This window comes from Octodon degus, unplaced genomic scaffold, assembly GCF_000260255.1.
Source record: "Octodon degus isolate 3935 unplaced genomic scaffold, OctDeg1.0 scaffold00020, whole genome shotgun sequence".
NCBI lineage: Eukaryota > Metazoa > Chordata > Mammalia > Rodentia > Octodontidae > Octodon > Octodon degus.
Window position 1 is genome coordinate 4,931,511 of NW_004524596.1, and position 14,139 is coordinate 4,945,649.

Consider the following 14,139-nt stretch of genomic DNA (forward strand, 5'->3'; position numbering starts at 1 on the left):
AGGAAGAAGAAGAAGAAGAAGAAGAAGAAGAAGAAGAAGAAGAAGAAGAAGAAGAAGAAGAAGAAGAAGAAGAAGAAGAAGAAGAAGAAGAAGAACCGTTGAAAAGAAGATAAAGGAATAAAGGATGTTTGTCCTCCTGGGAACCAAGACAAACATTTATGAAACACTAGAGCTACCAAGAAGATGGAATTACTGACAATTGACTCCCTGGCTGGATCTCTGTGAATACTAATTCTGGAGATTCCTTATAGAGGAGCATATTCAGGGATTCTTAGGGAAGAGTTCTGGAACTCCAAAGCCATGTAGTGTAAGTGGTTTTTGATCTCTTTCTCCAACTGTGGAGGCTAAGAAGTGGGTGTTCCACAAATTTCTTTTGACAATTATGAGTCATTTCTGGCTTAGAGACTTAGGATGGTTAGAGACCACTGGAGCAGCCCCTCCAATGGAGCATAAAGGATCTGGCATTCCTAGGCACCAGCTGGCCCAGCTTTCCAGTGCCCTCACAGCAGATAGCAAAGGATCTAAGCTTCATACAGTAGTGTGAAAGATGAGCTGAGGATGTGTAGACAATTTCTGAACCAATAAATGGGATGAACAATCCAAAGAAATAAAAGAAGAGATGTCAGCTTCTCAAGGGGCTAGCTTCATGACTAAAAAGGTTGGAGAAAAGGCAAATGTCATCCCCAGAAAACTAAGCACACGAGTTGGCTGTGAACTTTCATTCCGACAGACATCACCAGCATCAACAAGAGCCAGACTAACCTAAAGGTTCACTTGGTGTACCACGTAGGAGCCATCACATAAACAAAGACTTCTCCATTTCCTACCAAATGGCCCACAGAATTGCAAAGTCAGTGCCTAAGAATGGAGTCAGAGGTCGCAGACTCAGACAAAGGTCTTAGTCTTTGTATATTCAACTGTGATGGCCACAGTGGGAAAGAGGATGAAACTGACCTGACAGTAAGAAGTAAGCTTTCAAATAAACACCTTAAAGTGTGCACTGGAAAGATCAAGATTCTATGAAATAAAACCATTACTTACATATGTCACTGAAGAGATACCTATACATCTAGAAACTGAAACGTTGCATCCTATATCAGCTTACTTTCATATATGTAATTTCCATTTTCTCCTTATATTAGACTATTTAGCATAATTCCTCTTTTAGTCAGTGAATATGACTTATTATCACTCAAAAAAGTGCACAGAATATATGAGTCAATAAGAATAAAAATTAGCATGCTGCACCAGCCCTGTCCCTGGGTGCGCTGAGCCAGCCACCAAGTCCAGGCATAGTGGCGCATACCTTTAATCCCAGTGCTTGGGAGGCTGAAAACAGGAGGATCACTACAAATCTGATCTGTGTAATAAGACCCTGTATGCCTTCTACTAAATACATTACAAAAGATAAAAGTTAGTTTAAAGATGGATATTGATTTGGATCAAAATACTCAAGTTTTAGGGCCAGCCAAATAGCTCAATGGATTAAAATGCCTACAAGCAGGCACATGGTCCTGGGGTTCAATCACTGGGCCTGCAGTGCCGGCCCCACCCCCGGAGTGCACTGAGACTGCAATTGAGAGTGGGAGTGGTGGCACACGCCTATAATACCAGCTCTTGGGAGACTGTAAACAGGAGAATCACGATGAGTCTGATCTAGTAGTGAGACCCTGAATACCCTGCAGACCCTTCCCTAAAATACAAAAAAAAAAAAAAAAAAAAATACCCAAGTGCTTTTTATTTTCAGTTTTTTGTTTTGTTTTCTCGAGGACTGTTTCCTGCATCGTTTATCTCCTCAGTCACTGCCCAAAGGATTCTGCAAAGTTGTGGGAATGTGCAGGTGCAGGCACAAGCCCAGCTTCTCCTCCAACATTGTGGAAAGGGATTGTATATCACGGGGAAGAGCCCTATGCTCCCCTAGGCCGCCTGGACAGAGCCTGGGGAGAGTGACTTCCTGGGTATCCATGTTGGCATTTTCAGTTTTTAAAAAAGTTACTAAAATATGTCATCTTAAATGATCACATTCATAATAAATACTGTATTTTTAAAAAAACACATTCATAATAAAAGTAAAATTAAGTAATGAAATAATGTTTAAAATATTGTTTCTTGACCACATTCTTGCAAAAATCATTTGTGCTTAGGTATAATTAATTAGCTACCAGAGAATAAACAAAATTGTAAGCAAAGTAAAATGTATTTATGAACACTCTCAGCATCTTTCATCTCTGCACTGATATATTTTCAATAGTTTTCAAGAAACTAGAAGCAAAAAAGCCCATAATCTCTCTCCTGGGGCATCTCAATTTCCCTCTGAATGCTTATTCCATTCCTGGATCTTCACAGAAGAGAATCCTAATCTTCTGTAGTTTATACTGGCTCTGAAATTTGCTATAACTCTTAGTATTCTGACTCTTTGACCTCAAGTTCCATGACTAACTGGCAATTTTCCTTTGTGTAGCTTTGTTCAAACAAACAAATGAAAGAATTGTATTGGTTTGTGGTTTTTGTCCAGAACATGTGACAACAGCCAAAGCAGAGATTCACTGCCCTTGGGCCTTTTTGTGCCATGGTATTTACATACAGAAAGTGGGTTCTCATTGAAGTCTAGTTTAGGGTCCACAATGGACAATCATGTGGTGTCTGAGTCAAAGGATTTTGACTTTTATTTCATCATGCCTACTTTTATTACTTGTTTTCTTACAAATAAACTAGGCTTTTTTAAAAAAATGTATTTTATTGCCTCAATTTGAGGCAGAAATGTAAACCTTTTATCACAAGATTTTTCTGTCCTATCTTGGACCATGGAATCACTGGGGTCATCAAAGATCTCAATGATCTTACAAGCCTCTCATCTCATGTGTCCTCATTTACTTGCCCCCAAAACTTTGCCAGAGGTTTAAAATCTCAAAACTGCAAATGAACTGGTAATCCATAATCGAATGGAAAATACAAACATTTTCACACAAGAGACAAAATGCATTTTGGTCACCTGAAGGCTCGGTACAGTTGCCTTAACACTGGAAACCACTTCCCTGATGGAAAAGAGAGCTCATAACCACAAAGAAAATCCAAGCCTGAAGAAAATGCTTTCTGTCATCCAACCCAACCACACCTTCTCTTGTTCTTTACCCAAAGGAGATGAAAAATAATCTTTCTTGAATGATCCAATAGAAAAGCAACACTACCTTTCTTACATAGCTACCGCTCACTAAATGGACACCAAGTTCAAGCCTTTTGGTTAAATGTTGCTGAATGTGCTCAAAATGTGGAGGATTTAAAGAACCCAAATTTCCTCTTTATCAAAAGGCACTCAAGATCAGCTATTAGGTGTGTATGTCTATACCTTTCAGTTACATCACTTTTGATTTATATACCACCCTTACTCTAACCTCAAAAAGCACTTAAAAACAGGACAGCAAGAACTTGCACCTCCTACATAGAAAATTACATATTTTGTTTCCATACAATTGGTCAAATTATAATATATCAAATAAATCTTTAAAAATATTTTTATTCCAGAGGACCCAATACTATTATGGGCTACTGGACTCTTTTAGAATATTTTGCTGAGCTTATACAACTATAATATTCAAATAATGGAACTTAACAAAAAAAGGGTATACAGATGAATGTCTATTTTGTATCTGTGCATTCAAAGTGGTTGGGATAGATATATAGTTACATTCTCTTAATGAATAGAATGATTTGTTCTAATGGTGTTTGTAAATAGGATCTCAAGTCTGCATCTTGTACAGCAATTAACCACTAAGAAGAATGTATGCAGTGTGTTAATTATTGAAACTGTCCTACCAATTTGATTTGAAACTGTCTCATTGCTATTTGTTTATCAATAAAATTATGGAAAAAATATTTTTATTCTTCTACTTTAAGAAAAAAAAGTAATAATTCTATAGAATTAACCATGATATGTTTATTCCAATAGTACTTCTCAATTGACACACAGACTGAATATGTTTCAAAAGAATAGTAAAGATAATATTAAAGAAAATATATCTGCATGAAAGAGATCTTGTATTTACATTTATAGGACAGGAAGATGTGTCACTTTTTTTTACAATGACTCTTAGAATTAGCTAAGAGTTTTCTTTTTTTCCTCATAGAATATGGTATAATTCCAAAAGAACATTCAGACTATCCACTAGATATCCACCAAAGTGCTACTAAAAATTTTCCTTACAGATTTAAAGAATTGTGATTTGGGAAGTTTTAATACCTTGGAAAAGGGAACAATTGAATTTGTCTTTCCCAGGGCCAGGAATTGGCTCAATGAAATAAGCACTTCCAGGACAGGCGCAAGGGCCTGAGTTCAATCCCTATTTCCACCAAAAAAAAAAAAAAAAATCCCTGCTCCTGGACAGGAAGAACCAACATCGTGAAGATGGCCATACTCCCAAAATTATTGTACAGATTTAATGTAATCCGTATCAAACTACCACCAACATACCTCACAGACCTAGAGAAATCATTCCTGAAATTTATTTGGAATGAGAAAAGACCTAGAATAGCAAAGGCTATCCTGGCCAAAAAAAGACAAGGCAGAAAGAATTGCATTTCCTGACTTGAAATTATATTACAAAGCAACTGTGGTAAAATCAGCCTGGTACTGCCAACAAAATAGACGTGAGGATCAATGGAGTATGTTAGAAGATGCTGAAGCCTCTACAAACACATTTAGCCACCTGATCTTTGACAAAGGGGCCAAACATGCTCACTGGAAGGAAGATAGCCCGATTAACAAATGGTGCTGGAAAAACTGGCTCTCTACATGCCGAAAACTAAAAACTTGACCCAGGTCTATCACCCTGCACTAAGCTAAAGTCAAGATGGATTAAAGATCTAAACATTAAAACAAAAACACTAAATCTCCTGGAAGAGAAAGTAGGAAGAACACTTGAAGGCACAGGAGTAGGCAGAGTTCATGAACAAAAATCAAATAACACAGTAACACTTGAAAGAATTAACAACTGGGACCTCCTTTTACTGAGAAGTTTTTTCATGTCAAAAGAAATTACCAACAAGGTCAAAAGACAACTCACAAATTTGGGAAAAAATCTTGACTAATAAGTACTCAGACAAAGAAATTTATAAAGAACTAAAAACTATTAGGACTCCAAAATTTAAAGACCCAATCCAGTAATGGGTATCTGAGATGAACACTCACTTCTCAGAGGATGAAATTAAAGAAGCGAATAAATACATGAAAAAATGCTCCACATCAATAGCCATTCATGAAATGCAAATTAAAACAACATTGAGATACCATCTCTCCCCAGAAAGAATGGCTATCATAAAGAAATCAACAAGCAACAAATGTTGGAGAGGTTGTGGGGAAAAGGGAACCCTTCTCCACTGCTGGTGGGAATGTAGATTGGACCAAGCATTATGGAAATCAGTGTGGAGACTCCTTAAAAAACTAGGACTGGGACTTATGTACAAACATGAGAAGTATATAATTCTTTATGCCTATTTTTAAAATATATCCTAATTTTTAAATGTTTTTATCATATTCTGTATGGACTTAAAGTTCAACATATCAATACTTGATAAAAAAATACCTGTTCCATATTATGCCTAAGATGTTTGATATGCAGACAGATAGTGAGGTTAAGCTTAACAGCCTAAGATGTTTGATAATAACAACAAGCTTGTCTTCTGGATGGTTAACAACCTAAGTTTGCAAACCAAAATTAGAGAAAAAGGAGGGCTGCAAGGAAAGCCAACATTTTGGCCTAACCTTCTAAGGTCAATTAAGACTCAGGACATATGGGAACTTGTACTGTGACGTCATTTAACTCGGTAGTGCCCCAAATTTTCTGATCAAGTAGATTATGGGGTCAAAGAGGAAAGTGATCGATGATGTAGAGTGTGCCTAAGGAGAGTCACATGGAGAGAAAATATTCTCTCAGGCTTTCACAGAGAACACATTGGCCAAGCAATGGCCGTGACTCATCCACATGGCTGACACTGACAAAGGTTCTACAATCTGAGGTACAGGATCTCAGGATAAATCCTGAGGGGATTTCACTGAGCTTATCAGATCCAAAAGCTACAACTCTTATTGCATAGGTTCTGCTTTACCTTGGTCTTAACCATCCAGAAGAAAAGTATGAAAACGAAATATAAGAAATAAAGCCATGCTGTTACGTTGAGCTATGGGGGACTCAGGTCAACAATTTCTGACAGTGCCAGTTAAGTGGAAGACCCAATACTATTATGGGCTATTGGACTCTTTTAGAATATTTTGCTGAGTTTACACACATATAATATTCAAATAATGGAACTTAACCAAAAAAAGGGTATACAGATGAATGTCCATTTTGTATCTGTGTATTCAAAGTGGTTGGGATAGATATATAGTTACATTCTGTTAATGAATAGAATGATTTGTTCTAATGGTGTTTGTAAATAGGATATCAAGTCCGCATCTTGTACAGCAATTAACCACTAAGAAGAATGTATGCAGTGTGTTAATTATTGAAACTGTCCTACTGATTTGATTTGAAACTGTCTCATTGCTAATTGTTTATCAATAAAACTATCGCAAAAAAAAAAAAAAACTAGGACTGGAAATCCCATTCAAACCAGATATTCCCCTACTGGGAATTTTCCCAGAGGAACTGAAAACATCACATCTTAGTGATATATGTGTACCTATGTTTATAGCAGCACAATTTGTGATAGCCAAATCTTGGAAACAATCAAAATGCCCCTCACCTGAGGAATGCATGAAAAACATGTGGTATTTTTATACAATGGAGTATGATTCAGCTATAAAGAATGATAAACTCAAAGCTTTTATTTTTAAGTAGGTGCCACTTGAAGATATACTCAAAAGGGAAATAAACCAGACCCACATGTGTAAATATCACCTAGTCTCCCTAGTATAAGAACTCAAAAGAAGAAATACATATAGAAAGACATAACACAAATAAAAGGAAAGTGAGAATTTGAGGGTCAGAGAATGAAGAGAGGGCAAGCAGAAAAGCTAGAAAATATGACAGGGGCAAAGTCATACATTTATATGCACAAGATGGGTAAGGAAATGGTCCTGAGAATCTTCAGCATGTTTTAAAAACTAGCAGTTAATTGGTAGTATTCTCACCCTGACTAACTATATATGCTGATGGCTGTGAACTAAGCAACTGTAATGGTAGGGTCATGCTTGGAATGCCTGTCATTCTGGTCTTCTAATTATGTAATGCTTGTCATGGCATACCAATTATTGCCATACTGTCTCTCAGGTAAATGTTTGTTTTTTAAAAAAGGTAATAAATGAAAACAACAGACAAGAAAAAAGAATGTCACAAGACTGTCCTCCTACAAGGCTGTATATGGTTAGATTTCTAAATTTCTGTGTAAAAATATATAAATGCTTGTTCTTATTTTTAAACTTTTTTTATTTTTAAGTCTTTTTTCTTCATATTCTGGAGGGACTCAAAGTTTAACATATCAATACTTGATGTAAAATACCTGTTCCATGTTATGTCTAAGATGTTTGATATCCAAACAGATAAGTTAAGCTCAACTGCCTATATTGTAGGATAATAATAAGCCTCTCTTCTACAGGGTTAACAACCTAAGTTGGCAAACCAAAAATTAGAGAAAAAGAATGGCAACAATTTGGCCCTAGCTTTTCAAGATCAGTGAAGACTCAGGACAGGGGGGAACCTGTATTCTAATATCGTGTAACTCAGTTGTGTCCCAAATTATCTGATTAAGAAGATTATGGGGCCACAGAGGAAAATGAACGATGATGTAGAGTGTGCCTAAGGAGAGTCACATGGAGAGAAAACATTCTCTCAGGCTTTCACAGAGAGCAAATTGGTCAAGCAATGTCCATGACTCATCCACATGGCTGACACTGACAAAGGATCTACAAACTGCACTACAGGGTTTCAGGTTAAATCCTGAGGGGATTTGACTGACCTTATTAGATAGAAAAGTTAAATTTCTTGTTATATAGGTCTTGCTTTATCTTGGTCTTAACCATTCAGCAGAAAAGTATGAAAACGAAGCATAAAAAGTAAAGCCATATTAATATGCTGAGCTATAAAAGGTTCAAGTGAACAATTTCAGACATTGCAAGTCTTACGGAAAACCTACTACTATTATGGGCTACTGGACTATATTGGGATATTTTGCTGAATTCACGTACCTACAGTACTTAAATGACAATGGAATGCCCTTCTCTGATAAAACTAACCAAAAAAGTGGGATAGAAATGAATGACCATTTTGTATCAGTATATTCAAAATAGTTAGGACAGATATACAGCACCATGCTCTTAATTCAATGAATAGAGAGGTTTGTTCTAATAGTGTTTGAGACAGAATATCATGTCTTCATCTTGTGCAATGAATAATCACTAAGACAACAATATGCAATGTATTAATTATTGAAAATGTGCTAGTAATTGGTTGTGAAACTGTCTCATGACTATTTGTTTCTCAATAAAATTATTTTTTAAAAAATGAAAAAAAAAGAATTAATCTTTCCCATTCGTATGACCCTTTGGCCTGCCTCAAATTTTAGTCATAGTTGAGTTTTTGTGCTTCCCCTTAAGTGATTTCTGGTCTATATTAATGTAATCTCAATTCAGGCATTTTGACAATAAAAGTAAAATTTAGGGGTATGAAAACTAGGCCTGAGACTTGGCATGGTGGTGCACTCCTATAATCCCAGCCCTTAGGAGTCTGTAAACAGGAGAATCACTGAGTCCGATCTAATAGTGAGACCCTGTATACCCTTCCCTAAAAAAATACAAAAGTAAGAGAAAGAACATGGCCAGAGTTTTAATTTTGGTTTGGTTTGGGATTTTTTTTCTATAGGATCTTGCTATGCAGTTCAGACTTGTAGTGATCCTCCTGTCTCAGCGTCCCCAGCACAAGGATCACAGTTGTGTGCCCCACATGTGGTTTCAGTGGCCAGCTCAGTGCTCCCAGGGTTCTGGTACCAGCACAACATGCCATACTGGGGATGGAACTTGGGTCCTTGTGCTTGCCAAGCCAGCGCTTAGACTGCAGAGCTATTTCCCCAGTCTGCAGACCAGAGTTTTGAAAGTGAAACACAAACAAACAAGTCCAAGCAGCCATAATATGGAAGCAGTCCCTGCACTCACATGTCTGCCAACTCTGTGCCATGTGCTGCTGCTCATTCCCAGCTTAGCCTTCTCCAGCTGCCTGGGCACCTTGGTTCTTTTGCCTCATCAACTCTCTCAATCTTGTTTGAATTAAATATTTGCTTCAAAAATAAAACTTTCATTTTTTCTCTAAATAAGATGGATGATATCATCATGCACAATTTTCTCCTATTTGAAAACTGAAAATCTTTCTTTACGTTTTAGAGATCTGCATAGTTTTTATGCAGGAAAAAGTGAAGGTGGGGACTTAGACTGCTACTGGATTGAGAGAAACTGTATTACGTGTTCAAGCAACTCAATCTCTTCGAGCTAAAACACAGCCCACTATACGTGTATTGGTCGACAGTCTAAAAAGTACTCAGAAGCACTTACTTTTCAATATCCATGATCTGCATCTGATTAAACAGTGAATTTAAGTAAAAACTAAGCTTTTGCTCACAGCCATCTTCGGGAGAGCTATTCCAAGTCCACACTTGGACCCAACTGCTGCTTCTCCCAAACTGTACTCACACAGAAATCACAGCACTTGTGGTCTCTGTCTCCAGGTCTGAGAATTTCTTGCCCAGGGGAAGAAGCAGTTGGGAGCAAGAGACCATAGCAAAACAAATGGAACAGACTGAACCAAAGTCAGAAATCTAGAAAATCAGGTCACCCAAACAAGTAGAATTGGAAGTAGTACTGATAAATGAGGCTAAACCTGAGAAATACAGCAGTCAGGGAAATGAAGAGAGCAAGTGAGGTACCCCTCTGAAAATAAGAGAACACTAAACTGAAGAACATTAGAGATGGCTAAAACAGAGGGCTATTCCCAGTCCTCTGGGGTGAGGTACCCGGATGCAACTGCATGTGGAGGATCAGAAATGAGTTGAACCACACCTCCAATATCTCCAGAGGGGACAAAGCTGACTGATAAAAATGTCAGTAAGATGTTCTAATGTAAGACGTTCTCCCAAGGTGTGAGCTCTTTCCCATCCATCCCCCTAGCCAATGACGGTGACCCTTTCAATCTTCAATGATACAGTCTGCTGCAGCACATGTGCGTTGGGTTCACCCCCGCTGCTAAAGCCCATTTCCTTCTAGTGGATCTTTCTATTCCCAATGAAGGGTCCTAAAGTTGGCGTTATAGGCAATACAACCTTATCGGTAGCTCCCACACATGGTTGTTCACCAAAATAACCACTATAGTTGTTAAAATGCAGAATCCTGAGAACCATCCCTTTAGGTTTTTCAATTTCAAATTTAAAGATAGATAGTTTACCTTCATAACGTTTTTTTTGTTTGTTTGTTTGTTTTGGGGTTTTGTTTTGCAGTAACAGGGATTGAACTCAGGACCTTGTGCTTGCCAGGCAAGCCCTTATTCTACTGAGCTATCTCCCTTGTTAAGCTACCGGCCTGATACAGAAACCAAGGTAGGCTTACGGGAGCTTCTGCCCATACATAACAGATCTGCTCCTCAGGTCCTTGCAGCTGTTGGCGGGTGAGTTAGAAAGCAGCAGGTTTCTGGTAAGCAAAGAGCAAAACTGGCAAAAGGCATAAACAGACAATTCACAAAATAAAATTGTACACCTGGCTGCTTAACATATGAAAGGATGTTCCTCTTCATGCATAATGGAAGCAACACCTATGAAAACTGCACCAAGATAGCACTTCTTGCTGTTAGTTTGGCAAAAGCTCGGAGCACATTCAGCAGCTGAGGAGGTGGTGGGTACAAACACTGGTACTTGGCTAGTTAGGATGCAAACTGACCATCTTCGTGCAGGGGAATCTCCAAGTTTCTGCAAAAGCTATGTATGTTTATATTTCAACATAAGGAATTCTTCAAGGAATTCATATTGATGAAATTCTTCCAACCGTATCAAAACACATATGCTCAATCTGTTTTTCAGTAAACACAAAATATTGTAAATAACTTTAGTGCCCAAATTTAGATTTTTTAGTAACCCACATCTATTTACACATTGAAATAGCAGTTAATAGTGAAGAAGAATGAAGAAGAGCTCTGTGAGCTATTCCAGAAACAGTAAATGAAAACCTCTGGTTTGAGAGACTATGTACAAGATGCTACTCCTGTGTAAGAAAGAAAACAAGAATAAAACAGTGTATCTAATTATTAACTCATAAAAATGGATACAAAAATTCAATTATGCACTTCTAGATCCATTATACTTAAGTGGCCCTTGAGAACCAATTTTTGAAATAATCAAACTATAACCCATGCAACAATATGGAACTTTAAAAGTTAGATATCTTTCCTTTAGAGACAAATGGATTTTCCAGAGTTCTTCAGGCCTAGGACACAAGAAAAATGGACCAGGAAGTCAAAATTGTTTCCTTTTCATAGGCAAGAAAGAGAAAGGTCCCAGGCCTAGAAGGGATGAAACAAGCCAGAACCTTAATAGTGTTCCATTGTATTCCCGCTCACAGTGTTCCATGTCATGACAGACCTACTGACCTGCATGCAGTAATCTGGTGACTTGTGTGATGAGGCCCTTCTACCCATTCAGGGCTAGATTTGAATAAATCCTTTCTCTTTTTTTACCAAAATAAATAATCTGTTTTCATTTGGTCAGCAGCAAGCAAACAAATCTAAGCACACAGACCTGAGTGGCCAGTAAGAGTTTAGGGATAGCCAGCCAGGAGGTCAGTTCCCAGCTCCTGAGAGACCTGCCTCTTCCAGTTGCCTGCTAGTGATGCAAGGGGTGCTTCCAAAAAAAGACCAGAGGCTCAGAGCTTGCTGAGCCCACGACTGGGACACTCCAATACCTGCTAAGGATACTTGCGCTCTGCAATCCTCCCTCTTTTCCTGTTCTAGGTATCGACCACCAATAAATTTTGCTTTGTAAGCAAAAGAAAAACTGTTCATGGAATTGGCAGCTCTGCCACAATGCCCCCTGGAAAGTTCCCTCCAAGGATCTACTCTCTCCACCATTCAGCACTTCACTCAAGTTGCTCTGCAGTGACATTCAGATGAGCTAAGACCTTTCATTGTTTGTGGCCATTTGGATCCACTGCAGGTCAGTTGCAGCACTGACTAATGTGAAAAAAGATTCAGGGATTAAAAGAAAAGTTCCAAGTATTTGCTTTTTGTTTGTGTATGGCACTCAATTATTTTGTCCTTCTTTGTTTTCTTTCATTTTTCTCTTCTTATAAACACTTTATTCTAGGATAGGCAGCAGGGTTAGTACTCTCTAAGAGTTGTACACTAACTGGACAGGTCACCCCGGGATTCTCCAATGAAGAAGCTGCAGAAAATGTGTCTTCTCCATCCAGTAAATATAAGCTAGGAGCATTCAGCTTGGCCAAAGAGCTGCCTATCTGGGAGCAGGGCAAAACTCCCCAAGCCAGTGTTTAGTTGGAGGTGTAAATCCATTCTATAAAACACTACACTTACTCTTTTGCTTCATCTTTTGGGATTCTTATGAGCCCTCTGGGGCCTATCTGACAGGAGAGTTTGAATTAAGAGCCTTTTAAGAAGCTAGACATTAGGTTGTGCTTGGAAAGCTCTGTTACAATTCACTCTGGAATGCAAAGTGCTTTGCTACTTCCTACCTCCCTAGAAAACGTTCAGCTACTTGTGACCCAGACGTAAGTGATGTTACTGTGAGACAACACACCCTGCATAGCTAAAAGGGAACACTGTTCTTTTCATTTTGACTAATAGTCCTTAACTCATTCTAAACTGGCTGTGTTTTGAAATATTTATCAAAATTTCCTGTTTGTTAGCAATTGACTTGTTTTCCTTCTCCTGCTACTTCCTACCCTCAACTGGGAAAATAGGAAACTGGACCATAGATGGCTTGCTTTTGTGATCTCCATGTCTAGCATCCTGTATCAGTGCAGCCGGGATAAGATGTTCAAACTGTAAAAATGCTGATTTGGGTGGGGAGGCCCCTCCATCTTCTCTAAAGTAACTCTGAATAAATCCATTTTTCTTGTTATCAAAATAAATGGCCTTGCTTGATTTGCTCAGTGGTGAGCAGACTGGAGCACAAAGACCCAAGTGGCCAGGAACAGTGCTTTCTAGAATAAATAACACATGGAGCTAGAGGTCCAAATTCCTTCTTATTACTAAGGTGTCAAAGGCTTGTCATGGAGTTTGAAACACAGAAGAGGTAGGGGGAGCTAAAGATCAGAAGTATTCAAAAGAAAAGAAATTTTGCTCATATTTATAAATCTGGTGCAAACACTACCAAAACCTTTCTGGCTCTTGCTCTTGCTGTTTCTTTCTTAATTTATAGAAACATGGACATCCTTAGGAATATCTTTCCCATTAAATGTGGCTGAGGTAGAGATGATGTGACCAATTTCACTATTCACGTAGACCTTAGTCATTTAACTGACTCAAGTCAGGTATACCGAAAATGAATTTATGGTAATACCTTCTTTTCATGAACAATGCAGTTCCCTACAGAAACATTCAGCAAAATTTTGCTTTGGTTTATGAACTTCACATTGAGTGACAAACACAACCACTGCCATCTTCCCCACACAACACAAATGCAGCCATCTTCCCTAGAATAATGAAACGAATTAAGTTCTTAAACCAAGGTACACTGTATTTAAGCATTTGTCCATAAGTTTTTGAAACAAAGCAAAGGCATTAACATATCCATAATTTCATATAATCGCTATTTTGTAGTGAAAACACTTAAAATATATTCTCTTAACAATTTTCAAATATGCAATATATTAGCTATAGCCAATCTGCTATAAAATACGTCTCCAAAATATACACATTCTTCCTGAAACATTCATTCCACCCATACCCAGCCCCGAGTAACAACCATTCTGCCTTCTCACTCCACAAGATCTACCTTTTGAAATTCCATGTACAAGGCCATGCCATTTTTCTTCGTGTTCCCTGCTTATTTCACATAGCATAAAGGTCTCCAGGTTCATTCAAGTTCCTGCTAATGACAAAATTTCTCCATTTTAAAGTCTGAATAATATTTCATTATGTATACATTCTACCTTTG

The 14,139-nt window shown here is 38.0% G+C and overlaps 1 non-coding gene across 1 annotated transcript; it reads right to left on the reverse strand.

Moving 5' to 3' along the window:
* Positions 1–1,769: 1,769 nt before the first annotated feature.
* Positions 1,770–1,971, reverse strand: LOC111815750. The gene has a single exon (XR_002820394.1). It is a non-coding gene; the product is annotated as a small nucleolar RNA SNORA73 family (small nucleolar RNA).
* Between the last annotated feature and the right edge of the window lie 12,168 nt (positions 1,972–14,139).